At 35.2% G+C, this 15,581-nt stretch overlaps 2 pseudogenes; both read right to left on the bottom strand.

Moving 5' to 3' along the window:
* Positions 1-6,650: 6,650 nt before the first annotated feature.
* Positions 6,651-6,998, bottom strand: LOC147791453 (14 kDa proline-rich protein DC2.15 pseudogene; annotated as a pseudogene).
* Positions 6,999-14,667: 7,669 nt separating this feature from the next.
* LOC147791452 (14 kDa proline-rich protein DC2.15 pseudogene) lies at positions 14,668-15,078 on the bottom strand (annotated as a pseudogene).
* Positions 15,079-15,581: the final 503 nt, after the last annotated feature.

Raw genomic sequence — 15,581 nt, 5'->3', positions numbered from 1 at the left:
CTCATCTAGGAGTGACCTCCAATCTCGAACAAATTGGATGTGTAGTACTTCTTTACACATGACCCACACGTGCGAGCGTGAATCCTCCGGGCGCTCGCCTGGACCCTCTAATCAAGCAAATCTGTAACGACGTCTGTAAGTTAGCGGAACCCCATAGTGTCATGAACTATTCAAACTTGATAGTAGGGTAATTATCAAAGGTTTAATGTATGGAGCACAATAGCGAGTATGAACTATTTATTGGGCTGTTTTTCTTGAGGCTTCAACTCAACCGTAGAAAGGAGAGACTTAAAATATAAATATATCTAAGAATAGCTTAACAATCCTCACATTTGTGCCGATCAAGGTAGGTCTTAAACAAAGATACTCTAATTTTCCATACGTTAATAACTTCGCCTACGAAATGGCTTTAATGTTGGCTTGGTTAAATGACTTGTATGATGTACGAATGACGAATTTTTCATGATTGTTTGATGCGTTTTGTGTTATGTTATGTTTATGCAATGATACAAGATGTACTATAATATGATTATGTCATGTTATGGAACTATGTTGTGATATTAATGTTGTATGATGCATGAACCTCCATATATTACACTACATAAACTACGATATCATGTACGTCGTGGTATTATGCACGCTCCTTTCCCTCCATAGCTTCTGCCAACGTGAGTTTAAGCTAGCCCAACAAGTAGACTTAGAGGATACGTATACGAGTCTACTAGGTGGATCTATGTGTGCATGTGTAGAGAAATATTACACATTCAACTCTATCCAGACTGAAAAGTAGAGATCGTTGCATGTATTTGCATTTTCCGACCGCAACAGTGTAATTATTTACTGAGTATTTTTTTAAATTATCAAATCAACTGCTCTTTTTTTTAGACGAAGGGAAGACAACCATGTAGGGTCACTATATAGGCTATGAGAATGAAAGTATGATAGTTGCATTTTCTATTCAAGTTATAGCCCTTAGGTTAGATATCAAAATTAGTTACTTAACATTAATGTTTAAAATTTGGAAGTCTCGATTTTATGGAAATGTCAATATCAATTGATAATTTTGGAAAAAAAAATATATACAACAAAAATACTAATAAATTAAATTAATAATAAAAAAAACCTATTTTACAATTTTAAATATATTAAAATACTTATCATTGACTTGAGATAAAAGAGGCATATGATGATGTAATTAATATGAAGTATAATGGATAACAATTCAAAAATTATGAAAAGGTTGTAAGAAATAATTATTAGAAAAAAAAATTAATTGTCCAGCTTAGCGAACCACGAATTATTCATCATCTTCTTCAAAATTAAAATTAAAGTTGTTTCTATAAATAATTAAATAAATAAATAAGGAAAAGAAAAAGAAAAACGTAGCAATTATCTCTACAATTTGCTTGTCATTGACCGTGACCGATAGTTTTGACACGGACCATTGTATTCTTTTTTCATTAATATGTCGATATCTAATATTGTCCACCAAATCCACTTTTTAATCATATTGTATGAAATTGACCTTATATTTAATAAAAATATCAACACATAATATTAATAATAACCATCTTCCTCGTTTAGAATAGTAAATTCTTATACGACGGTTTAAATATTCTCATAAATTTTTCAAAAGTTTCCATGGACTATGAGATCTCACGTCGGTTGAAAAAGAGAACGAAACATTTCTTAAAGTAATGTGGAAACAGCTCTCACATACACATTTTAAAACCGTGAGACTAATGGCGATACGTAATGGGCAAAAGTAGATAATCCCTGCTAATGGTGAGCTTAGGCTATTACAAATGGCATCAGAGCCAGACACCGAGCGGTGTGCCAACAAAGACGCTGGCCCCCAAGGGTGTGGATTGTGAGATCCCACGTCAGTTGGAGAGGAGAATGAAGCGTTCTTTATAGGAATGTGAAAACCTCTCCCTAACAAACATGTTTTAAAACCTGACGGCGATACATAACGATTCCAAACGGATAATATCTACTAGCGGTGTACTTGGGCTGCTAAACTGACATCCATATTTTCATTAAATTGAGGTCTCTATATTTTTCAAGAACATTGTCATTTAAAACTTGAGTGTTAATATTACTCTCTTTAATTTTTCGTCATGAAAATTTTGAAGTTAAGGGTTTATTATGATTTCATGCAAGTGACACAGGTGAAACAAGATTTGAGGTTTCAAACATATGCATCGTCAAATTTGTAATAAGACACAAGAATAGACGAACAACGTTGTTCATTTGAAAAAAAAACTACGTACCATTATGTTACATTGCATTGTAATGAAACGATAAAAAGATGGTGGAATTCTGAGAAGATTTCCTAACCCATCATAACACGACGTACGACCAAACTGATTATTTAAACACGACATTGAAATGGAAAATTAAAGAAGAAACAAGAAACGGAAATTAAAGGATTTGGTTTCAAGCAGGGCATTGGAAGCCGGACGGAACCTTCTTTCCACAGTAGTTCAAAAGCAAGCTGAGGGAAACTGAGAGGTCAATCTTGAGACCCAAGGCTCTGGCCTTCACCACAGTGCAAAGGCACACAGCAGCTTCCAGGTCAACAAGGCCTTGGATTAGGGTGCAGCATGGGGATTTTGGTGGTGAGCCAATCACTAAGTGCACTAGATCGTCCAGCAAGTCGGCGCAGACGCCAAGCTTGAGGGTGTCCCTGGGGCACTTGGGGAGTGATGGTTGCTGCCTTGACGGGGTGGGCTTCTGTGGCGGCGGTGGGCAAGGGACATAGGTGGAGCTGACCATAGTGAAGAAGAGGAGGTTGAGGAGGAGGAGGGCAATGGGCGAAGAGAGCTTGGAAGCCATTGGTGGAGAGATATTGAAGGGTTTGTAGGTTTGTGCGATGGCTTGTGAAGAATTATGAGAAGGGTTAGGGTCTTTTAAATGGGGTTCGGGAATTTGTTGTATTTTAAAACAAAAATTCCTTACAAATTGCTGGATATGAAACACCTAACTCTTCGAGTTACTTTATTAAGTTTTGAGGAATTGATTTGAGAGATGGGTTTTTAATTAGTTTGTCTTTTTTTAAAGTTTTATAAAAATGTCAAATGGCCTACAAACTAGACGAAGTGATTTTCCATAATAAGATATCAAATATTTTTTAAACTAAATTATTGTGGTTTGTATGGTTGGAAAATAATATTTGATAGAACCATTCCAGACAAGTGGGTAATAGATGATAATCTAGAGATTATTTTTAGCACAAATAATTTTTACAAATATAATATGGTTTTTTTTTTAAATATAACTATGAGATTCCACGTCATTTTGAAGGAGTAACGAAACATTTTTTTTTATAAGACTGTGGAAACCTCTCCCTAGTAAATTGTAAAATTGGCGGCGATATATAATGAGTCAAAGCGGATAAATATATGTTAACAATGAGTTTTGATATATATTGATGTTAGTATGACATAACAGTACAACTTCTAAAACATGACAAGACTAAGATTTTTATTACATGCCTGCTTTGAAAATCTTTTAAAGTTTACTTAAGATGAAAATGGCTATAAGATAAAAGATCTCTAAGAAAAAAAAAAAACTTTTATTTAGGATCCCAAAAGTGAATTTTAAAACATAAATTGGACAGGACCGTTAAACTTGCTATAAAGTGTTGTTTGCGAATAAGCAGTGATTGATTAGAGATGTAGTGGCAAAGACTTGTTCAATGTCTAAATTAAAGGAAAAAGCTTTGCTCTAAATCCGATGGAGAGAGAGCAGATGACCTTTATATCAAGAGCTAGTGCCACTGAGTTTTGGCACAAAAGACTTGGGCACTTTCATCATTGAGGTTTGCTTTAGATGCAGTCAAAGAAGCTGGTAAAAAGACTCGTTGACATTAATGATTACATTCCTCTTTGCCGTGCTTGTAATTTTGGGGAGCAACATAGACAACCCTTTCCTAAACATTCATGGAGAGCCTCGAAAAAACTACAGCTGGTTCATACTGATCTTTGTGGTCGTCAACGAACAACATCATTAAATGGTAATCTTTATTACATTGTTTTTATTTATGATCTAACGAGAATGTGTTGGATCTTCTTGCTGAAGCAACAACCAGAACTTGCGGGCGTATTTTGAAATTCAAAGCCAGAGTTAAGAATGAAAGTGCATGCTTGATTCAGACTATAAGATCAGATAATGGCAAGGAGTACACTTCAGAAACTTTTAACAGGTTTTGTGAAGAGGCTGGAATTGAACATCAATTGACAGCACTATACATCCTCAACAGAATGACGTCAGTGAAAGGAGGAATAGATTCATAATGGAGATGATGTTTCATCAATTGAAGAGTTTAGATGACCATAAAGTATCTTGTGCATCGTTCATGTTCTAGGATAATGCACAAATGTGTTTCTCAGTCCTAATGGTGGTGTAGTCACATGACATTATGAGAAGAGTATTACTTGAGCATGGCCACATGTATAAAACAATAGGAATTCACCAAGAATTCATGAGGCGAATGAGCTTAGCCTAGCCTCGAAATTGGTCTACATTAAGACAAAGAAGGCAGAGAGATTCATCGTAGACTTGGATGTAGGTGTTTGCCTCAACCTAGGCTTACTCAGTAAAGCTATTCATTAAGATTTTCTCAACTCGACCAAGGTGGCCTCAACTTAAGTGACTTATTTCTAGCCTCGATGGCTAAGGCCTAGCCCTTGACTCTAAGATCATCCCTTTGTCATGGCTTTCTAATACTGCATGGGTAACAAATTTTGATTTGTTAACTTATTTGATTCGGTTTGGCATTTTTATTCACTCATTCCCATTAAGGTTTAGCTTCTCCTTTAGTCTCAAGTTAATGTTTTATGTAACGATCCTAAATTTTTACATACTCAGAGTCGCTACCAAGTCTCATGCTTATCTCTTAAATGCGGAATATAGCTCTTAGATACTCGTCATAAATAACGGAAAATTTAAAACACATTCAGAACACTTCAAACTACTAGAACACATTGTCGGTCTTACGTGTTTCAAAGATAACGTCGGAATTTAAAATTAAAACAAGACAATTACAAATGGAATAATCTAAATAATAAAATAAAAGCGTCCTATACTCCTATGACTAAGAATTTAAACATGCAACTACCTTATGCACGTGCTACAGTATCTATTTCCGATGTCGTCGTCGTCCGTACATGGGCGTCTTCTCTTTACCTGAAAAATGATATTTGGCACACGACTTGAGTATTTCGAAGAATACTCAGTAAGTGACCCACTGTAGGGGTCATGCTGATGCAAACACGTGCAACATGATCTTGGGATCGAGCTCTAACTCATCTAGGACTGACCTCCAAAATCGAACAAATTGGATGTGTAGTACTTCTTTACACATGACCCACACGTGCGAGCGTGAATCCTACGGGCGCTCGCCTGGACCATCTAATCAAGCTTATCTGTAACGACGTCTGGAAGTTAGCGGAACCCCATAGTGTCATGAACTATTCAAACTTGATAGTATGGGTAATTATCATAGGTTTAATGTATGGAGCACAATTGCGAGTATGAACTATTTATTGGGCTGTTTTTCTTGAGGCTTCAACTCTACCGTAGAAAGGAGAGACTTAAAATATAAATACATAATATTAATAATAACCCTCTTCCTCGTTTAGAATTGTAAATTCTTATACGACGGTTTATATATTCTCATAAATTTTTCAAAAGTTCCCATGGACTATGATATCTCACGTCGGTTGAAAAAGAGAACGAAACATTTCTTAAAGTAATGTGGAAACATCTCTCACAGACACATTTTAAAACCGTGAGACTAACGGCGATACGTAACGGGACAAAGTAGATAATCCCTGCTAACGGTGAGCTTAGGCTATTACAAATGGCATCAGAGCGAACGAAACATTTCTTAAAGTAATGTGGAAACATCTCTCACATACACATTTTAAAACCGTGAGACTAACGGCGATACGTAACGGGCCAAAGTAGATAATCCCTGCTAACGGTGAGCTTAATTTATTACAAATGGCATCAGAGCCAGACACCGAGCGGTATGCCAACAAAGACGCTAGCCCCCAAGGGGGTGGATTGTGAGATCCCACGTCAGTTGGAGAGGAGAACGAAGCGTTCTTTATAGGAATGTGAAAACCTCTCCCTAACAAACATGTTTTATAACCGTAAGGCTGACGGCGATACATAACGATTCCAAATGGATAATATCTACTAGCGGCGTACTTGGGCTGTTACACTGACATCCATATTTTCAATAAATTTAGGTCTCGACATTTTTCAACAACATTGTCCTTTCAAACTTGAGTGTTAATATTACTCTCTTTAATTTTTCGTCATGAAAATTTTAAAGTTGGTTTATTATGATTTCATGCAAGTGAAACAAGTGAAACAAGATTTGAGGTTTCAAACATATGCATCGTCAAATTTATAATAAGACACAAGAATAGACGAATAACGTTGTTCATTTGAAAAAAAAAAAACTACGTACCATTATGTTACATTGCATTGTAATGAAACTCTAAAAAGATGGTGAAATTCTGAGAAGATTTTCAAACCCATCATAACACGAAGTACGACCAAACTGATTATTTAAACACGACATTGAAATGGAAAATTGAAGAAGAAACAAGAAACGGAAATGAAAGGATTTGGTTTCAAGCGGGGCATTGGAAGCCGGACGGAACCTTCTTTCCACAGTAGTTCAAAAGCAAGCTGAGGGAAACTGAGAGGTCAATCTTGAGACCCAAGGCTCTGGCCTTCACCGCAGTGCAAAGGCACACAGCAGCTTCCAGGTCAACAAGGCCTTGGATTAGGGTGCAGCATGAGGATTTTGGTGGTGAGCCGATCACTAAGTGCACTAGATCGTCCAGCAAGTCGGCGCAGACGCCAAGCTTGAGTGTGTCCCTGGGGCACTTGGGGTGTGATGGTTGCTGTCTTGACGAGGTGGGCTTGTGGGGCTTGGGTGGCGGCGGTGGGCAAGGGACATAGGTGGAGCTGACCATAGTGAAGAAGAGGAGGTTGAGGAGGAGGAGGGCAATGGGTGAAGAGAGCTTGGAAGCCATTGGTGGAGAGATATTGAAGGGTTTGTAGGTTTGTGCGATGGCTTGTGAAGAATTATGAGAAGGGTTAGGGTTTTTATAAATGGGGTTTGGGAATTTGTTGTATTTTAGAACAAAAATTCCTTCAATAGAACCCTTCCAGAAAAGTGAGATTATTTTTAGAACAAATAATTTTTACTAATATAATATGGTTTTTTTATAAATATAACTACGAGATTCCACGTCATTTTGAAGGAGTAACGAAACATCTTTTTTTTTATAAGGGTGTGGAAACCTCTCCCTAGTAAATTATAAATTGGCGGCGATATATAATGAGTCAAAGCGGATAAATATATGTTAACAATGAGTTTTAATATATATTGATGTTAGTATGACATAACAGTACAACTTCTAAAACATGACAAAACATGACAAGACTAAGATTAAGATTGTTATTACATGCATGCTTTGAAAATCTTTTAAAGTTTACTTAAGATTAAAATGGTTATAAGATAAAAGATCTCTAAAAAAAGAAAAAAAAAAAGGCTTTTATTTAGATCCCAAAAATGAATTTTAAAACATAAATTGGACCGTTAAACTTCGATATATTCTATATAAAGTGTTGTTTGCGAACAAGCAGTGATTGATTTGAGATGTAGTGGCAAAGATTTGTTTAATGTCAAAATGAAAGGAAAAAAGTTTGCTCTAAATCCGATGGAGAGAGAGCAGATGACCTTTATATCAAGAGCTAGTGCCACTGAGATTTGGCACAAAACATTTGGGCACTTTCATCATTGAGGTTTGCTTTAGATGCAGTCAAAGAAGCTGTAAAAAGACTAGCTGACATTAATGATTACATTCCTCTTTGCCGTGCTTGTAATTTTGGGGAGCAACATAGGCAACCCTTTCCTAAACATTCATGGAGAGCCTCGAAAAAACTGCAGCTGGTTCATACTGATCTTTGTGGTCGTCAACGAACAACATCATTAAATTGTAATCTTTATTACATTGTTTTTATTTATGATCTAACGAGAATGTGTTGGATCTTCTTGCTGAAGCAACAACCAGAACTTGCGGGCGTATTTTGAAATTCAAAGCCAGAGTTAAGAATGAAAGTGCATGCTTGATTCAGACTATAAGATCAGATAATGGCAAGGAGTACACTTCAGAAACTTTTAACAGGTTTTGTGAAGAGGCTGGAATTGAACATCAATTGACAGCACTATACATCCTCAACAGAATGACGTCAGTGAAAGGAGGAATAGATTCATAATGGAGATGATGTTTCATCAATTGAAGAGTTTAGATGACCATAAAGTATCTTGTGCATCGTTCATGTTCTAGGATAATGCACAAATGTGTTTCTCAGTCATAATGGTGGTGTAATCACACGACATTATGAGAGGAGTATTACTTGAGCATGGCTACATGTATAAAACAATAGGATTTCACCAAGAATTCATGAGGCGAATGAGCTTAGCCTAGCCTCGAAATTGGTCTACATTAAGACAGAGAAGGTAGAGAGATTCATCGTAGACTTGGATGAAGGTGTTTGCCTCGACCTAGGCTTACTCAGTAAAGCTATTCATTAAGATTTTCTCAACTCGACCAAGGTGGCCTCAACCTAAGTGACTTATTTCTAGCCTCGATGGCTTAGGCCTTGACCTTGACTCTAAGGTCATCCCTTTGTCATGGCTTTCTAATACTGCATGGGTAATAAATTTTGATTTGTTAACTTATTTGATTCGGTTTGAAGTTTTTATCCACTCATTCCCGGTAAGGTTTAGCTTCTCCTTTAGTCTCAAGTTAATGTTTTATGTAACGATCCTAAATTTTTACATACTCAGAGTCGCTACCAAGTCTCATGCTTATCTCTTAAATGCGGAATATAGCTCTTAGATACTCATCGTAAATAACGGAAAATTGAAAACACATTCATAACACTTCAAACTACTAGAACACATTGTCGGTCTTACGTGTTTCAAAATATAACGTTGGAATTTAAAATTAAAACAAAACAATTACAAATGGAATAATCTAAATAATGAAATAAAAGCGTCCTATACTCCTATTACTAAGAATTTAAACATGCAACTACCTTATGCACGTGCCACTGTATCTATTTTCGATGTCGTCGTCGTCCGTACATGGGCGTCTTCTCTTTACCTGAAAAATGATATTTGGCACACAGCTTGAGTATTTCGAAGAATACTCAGTAAGTGACCCACTGTAGGGGTCATGCTGATGCAAACACGTGCAACATGCTCTTGGGATCGAGCTCTAACTCATCTAGGAGTGACCTCCAATCTCGAACAAATTGGATGTGTAGTACTTCTTTACACATGACCCACACGTGCGAGCGTAAATCCTCCGGGCGCTCGCCTGGACCATGTAATCAAGCTTATCTGTAAGGACGTCTGGAAGTTAGCGGAACCCCATAGTGTCATGAACTATTCAAACTTGATAGTATGGGTAATTATCATAGGTTTAATGTATGGAGCACAATTGCGAGTATGAACTATTTATTGGGCTGTTTTTCTTGAGGCTTCAACTCTACCGTAGAAAGGAGAGACTTAAAATATAAATATATCTAAGAATAGCTTAACAATCCTCACATTTGTGCGGATCAAGGTAGGTCTTAAACAAAGATACACTAATTTTCCATACGTTAATAACTTCGCCTACGAAATGGCTTTAATGTTGGCTTGGTTGAATCACTACAACAAATATTGGATTAGATAGCTTCCGAAAAATGCTATCATAGACCTTTTATAGCATTTTTTGTACGTCGTGACAGCCCATGTTATTAAAAGTCTGGAACTTTTTATAGCGTTTTTGTATAGCTATAATAAATGTTATTATATAGTACCTAAATATAGCTTATATGCAATGCTATGAAAACATTTTATAGCATTTTTGTTAAAGTTATAAATATGTAAACATAACTAAAATATTATGCTATCATTCATTTTTAATAAGCTATATTTATACTATATTTTATGCTATCATTCATTTTTAATAAGCTATATTTATACATTTAATCTTATGCTATAACAAAAATATAATTGAAATTTAATAATCTACTAACACATTACAAAATAAAGTATTCAACTCGATCTATATAAGAATATCAGACTCGTTACACTAGCACAATTTTCAAATAAGTTCTTCCCCACCCAATACACAATAAATAGAACAAAAACTCACTATCCACAGTATGTGACATCTTTGATTTTGATGAAATCAAGTACACCAATCCTAAAGGTATTCGAACCGACATCAATGTCTTCTATGTTCCACCCTTTTAGCAATGTCAATTGATAAATTGTTCGTTGTTGCTTGCCAATTAGTGCTTCCTTGCTCCAACAAAAACTTGATCGTTGGGTTGAGGATTAGGGTTGCCTTATCAATTTGGTATCAGAGCGTAAGTTGCATCTTTGTGGCCGACTCTAGGCAATGTCAATTGATAAATTGGTCGTTGTTTCTTGCCAATTAGTGCTTTCAAGGAATCCTGCAACATTATCAAAGCATATATATCAGTGATTCGAAGAGAAGTGCAAAATAGTACCAAAAGGTTTGACATAAGGTGATTCGAAGAGAAGTGCAAAATAGTTCCAAAAGGTTTGACATAAGGTGATTCGAAGAGAAGTGCAAAATAGTACCAAAAGGTTTGACATAAGGTGATTCGAAGAGAAGTGCAAAATAGCAACAAAATCTAAATATCATATAAAAGTAAAAAAGAGAATAGAACATTATTGTTCATCTTATATATGTAAGCACGTTTCATTTCTTAAAAACAGAGCATAGAAACATTAGTTCAAATACTTGCATTACAGCTTCCAATTAGAATTGAAAGGGGAGGGCATTGTCCACTCAAAGTTTACGAGGAAAGAAAGAGCATTACGCTTTTTGATTCCCTTGGATGAAAACCATAACTTTGTAATAAAACCCAATCCTTTCAAATAGCCCTTTTTAATGAAGTGTTGTCCTCATATGATAAACCAAACAGAACCATTAAAAAAAAAAATTGATATCATGACGAGTAAGGCCAACCAAAAAAAACTTATTAACCAAAGAAAATGACCATACAAACTAATGAATTCTCTTGAGAAAAAAGAAAAGTAGTCTTTAAAGGATCTACAAATATTCTTTCTCCTAGTCACTCCAAGTTAGCAAACAAAAGTCAAAGACCGAAATCAGTCTAACTGGTCTTCTAATTAGGAACAACTTCTTCTAACTGATCTTCTAATTTATCTAAGATCTCAGTTGAAGAAATCCTCAAAATCAAATAAGAAGAAGAATGTGTTGTTGAAAGCCCTAAATGCAAAATAACAGTAACAGTAACAACAGGGCCACACAAGTTCTTGTTGTTGTTGTGTGAAAGTGAGTGATCTTGCCAATCATGTATTTAATAAGTTATACACAAGGAAGGAGAAAAGGAGACCTAATATATCAAAGGAAAAAAAAAAATCAAGGAAGGAGAAAAGGCCACAAAAATTTAGTCATACATAATACAATTGGTATTTTGCTCAAGGAATTTATATGCAGTCCATAATACGTGTATAAACTTCTTCCTACTACTTGATACTTGCAGAATATGTAACCCTTTAACATAAATCATTCCTACCGGTAGAATGTGCTTGAAATAACCTATGAATTAACAAATTCCTCTAAACTTAATTACTTTGTACTCTTAGCCTTATTTTTTTGTTTGTAATCTTCATGTGGTTCCTCAATTTGGGCATGTATTGATTGAACCAACACAATGAAAAATAAAGATAGTTTCTTGTCTTATGTTTTTATTCCGTTGATCTAACTCACAAAACTATATTCAACCTTTTAACACAAGACAACAACTACATCTACCTCACAGAACTCACCAATCTACATTCAAAGAAAAATTCTACAGCTAGGAAAATACACACTTAAAAGTAAAGTACATTACTTAATGAAAGACCAAAGGACTGAACTCACAAAAGTTTATTAGTGTGTACTAAATGTAAATGAAAAACTGCATTATTTAGTAGTAGTTCGATCCTTCAAAAAGAAATTAAAAAGGAAGATACAGAGACAAATTACTTAGAATAATTTATCAATGAAATTCTTTACAAAGTGAGCCAACAAAGAAGATAATAGGGAAAAAAAAACAACTAACCTCCATCTTGGATTGTTCAATTTGCAGTGAGGTAGGAGAATAGAGTTTTTCATAGACAAAGCATCAACAATAAACTGTATGCCTCCTCTCAATGCCACCATCTTGAAATTTGATGCAAATCAGAGAAAAATTTTGACGCACGAAAGAAAGAAGGATGGATCTTGAGGGAAAAATTTTGAAGCACGAAAGAAAGAAGGATGGATTGTTGCGTGAGAGAAAGAAGGCGAGATTTGGTTTTGCCCTAGGGTCTGAGGGAATATGGGTGTCTAGAGGGAAAATGACAGAAAAAGAAAGGAAGGCTTTGGCACGCGTGATAAGGTTTTGAGGGATAACATTAAAAAAAATAATAATAAAAAAAAAATAAAAAAAAACCTTTATTTTCTTTCTGATTTATAGCATATTTTAGAAAATATTATACAAAAAAGCTATAAAAGATGGTATTTGTTGCAGTGAATGACTTGTATGATGTACGAATGATGAATTTTTCATGATTGTTTGATGCGTTTTGTGTTATGTTATGTTTATGCAATGATACAAGATGTACTATAATATGATTATGTCATGTTATGGAACTATGTTGTGATATTAATGTTGTATGATGCATGAACCTCCATATATTACACTACATAAACTACGATATCATGTACGTCGTGGTATTATGCACGCTCCTTTCCCTCCATAGCTTCTGCCAACGTGAGTTTAAGCTAGCCCAACAAGTAGACTTAGAGGATACGTATACGAGTCTGCTAGGTGGATCTATGTGTGCATGTGTAGAGAAATATTACACATTCAACTCTATCCAGATTGAAAAGTAGAGATCGTTGCATGTATTTGCATTTTTCGACCGCAATAGTGTGATTATTTACTGAGTATTTTTTTAAATTATCAAACCAAGTTCTATTTTTTTTAGATGAAGGTAAGACAATCATGTAGGGTCACTATATAGGCTATGAGAATGAAGGTATGATAGTTGCATTTTCTATTCAAGTTATAGCCCTTAGGTTAGATATCAAAATTAGTTACTTAACATTAATGTTTAAAATGTGGAAGTCTCGATTTTATGGAAATGTAAATATCAATAGATAATTTTGAAAAAAAAATATATACAACAAAAATACTAATAAATTAAATTAATAATAATAAAAAAAAACCTATTTTACAATTTTAAATATATTAAAATACTTATCATCGACTCGAGATAAAAGAGGCATATGATGATCTAATTAATATGAACTATAATGGATAACAATTCAAAAATTATGAAAAGGTTGTAATAAATAATTATTAGAAAAAAAAAATTAATTGCCCAGCTTAGTGAACCACGAATTATGCATAGTCTTCTTCGAAATTAAAATTAAAGTTGTTTCTATTAATAATTAAATAAATAAATAAATAAAAGAAAAAGAAAAATGTAGCAATTATCTCTACAATTTGCTTTTCATTGACCGTGACGGAGAGTATTGACACGGACCATTGTATTCTTTTTTCATTAATATGTCGATATCTAATATTGTCCACCAAATCCACTTTTTAATCATATTGTATAAAAATTGACCTTATATTTAATAAAAATATCAACACATAATATTAATAATAACCCTCTTCCTCGTTTAGAATAGTAAATTCTTATACGACGGTTTAAATATTCTCATAAATTTTTCAAAAGTTCCCATGGACTATGAGACTCACGTCGGTTGAAAAAGAGAACCAAACATTTCTTCAAGTAATGTGGAAACATCTCTCACATACACATTTTAAAACCGTGAGACTAACGACGATACGTAACGGGCCAAAGTAGATAATCCCTGCTAATGGTGAGCTTAGGCTATTACAAATGGCATCAGAGCCAGACACCGAGCGGTGTGCCAACAAAGACGCTGGCCCCCAAGGGGGTGGATTGTGAGATCCCACGTCAGTTGGAGAGGAGAACAAAGCGTTCTTTATAGGAATGTGAAAACCTCTCCCTAACAAACATGTTTTATAACCGTAAGGCTGACGGCGATACATAACGATTCCAAACGGATAATATCTACTAGCGGCGTACTTGGGCTGTTACACTGACATCCATATTTTCATTAAATTGAGGTCTCTACATTTTTCATCAACATTGTCATTTAAAACTTGAGTGTTAATATTACTCTCTTTAATTTTTCGTCATTAAAATTTTGAAGTTAAGGGTTTATTATGATTTCATGCAAGTGACATAGGTGAAACAAGATTTGAGATTTCAAACATATGCATCGTCCAATTTGTAAAAAGACACAAGAATAGACGAACAACGTTGTTCATTTGAAAAAAAAAAAAATAGGTACCATTATGTTACATTGCATTGTAATGAAACGATAAAAAGATAGTGGAATTCTGAGAAGATTTCCTAACCCATCATAACACGACGTACGACCAAACTGATTATTTAAACACGACATTGAAATGGAAAATTGAAGAAGAAACAAGAAACGGAAATGAAAGGATTTGGTTTCAAACAGGGCATTGGAAGCCGGACGGAACCTTCTTTCCACAGTAGTTAAAAAGCAAGCTGAGGGAAACTGAGAGGTCAATCTTGAGACCCAAGGCTCTGGCCTTCACCGCAGTGCAAAGGCACACAGCAGCTTCCAGGTCAACAAGGCCTTGGATTAGGGTGCAGCATGGGGATTTTGGTGGTGAGCCGATCAATAAGTGCACTAGATCGTCCAGCAAGTCGGCGCAGACGCCAAGCTTAAGGGTGTCCCTGGGGCACTTGGGGAGTGATGGTTGCTGCCTTGACGGGGTGGGTTTGTGGGGCTTGGGTGGCGGCGGTGGGCAAGGGACATAGGTGGAGCTGACCATAGTGAAGAAGAGGAGGTTGAGGAGGAGGAGGAGGGCAATGGGCGAAGAGAGCTTAGAAGCCATTGGTGGAGAGATATTGAAGGGTTTGTAGGTTTGTGAGATGGCTTGTGAAGAACTATGAGAAGAGTTAGGGCTTTTATTAATGGGGTTTGGGAATTTGTTGTATTTTAAAACAAAAATTCCTTATAAATTGCTAGATATGAAACACCTAACTCTTTCAGTTACTTTATTAAGTTTTGACGAATTGATTTGAGAGATGGGTTTTTAATTAGTTTGTCTTTTTTAAAGTATTATAAAAATGTCAAATGGCCTACAAACTAGACGAAGTGATGTTCGATAATAAGATATCAACTACTTTTTAAAATAAATTATTGTGGTTTGTATGGTTGGAAAATAATATTTGATAGAACCATTCCAAACAAGTGGGTAATAGATGATAATCTAGAGATTATTTTTAGCACAAACAATTTTTACAAATATAATATGGTTTTTTTTTTAAATATAACTATGAGATTCCACGTCATTTTGAAGGAGTAACGAAATATTTTTTTTTTATAAGTGTGTGG

This window comes from Cucurbita pepo, chromosome 8 (assembly GCF_057944985.1).
Source record: "Cucurbita pepo subsp. pepo isolate OVF chromosome 8, ASM5794498v1, whole genome shotgun sequence".
Classification (NCBI taxonomy): domain Eukaryota; kingdom Viridiplantae; phylum Streptophyta; class Magnoliopsida; order Cucurbitales; family Cucurbitaceae; genus Cucurbita; species Cucurbita pepo.
Note: the sequence above shows the minus strand (reverse complement) of the source record. Positions and strands in the feature narration are given on the sequence as shown.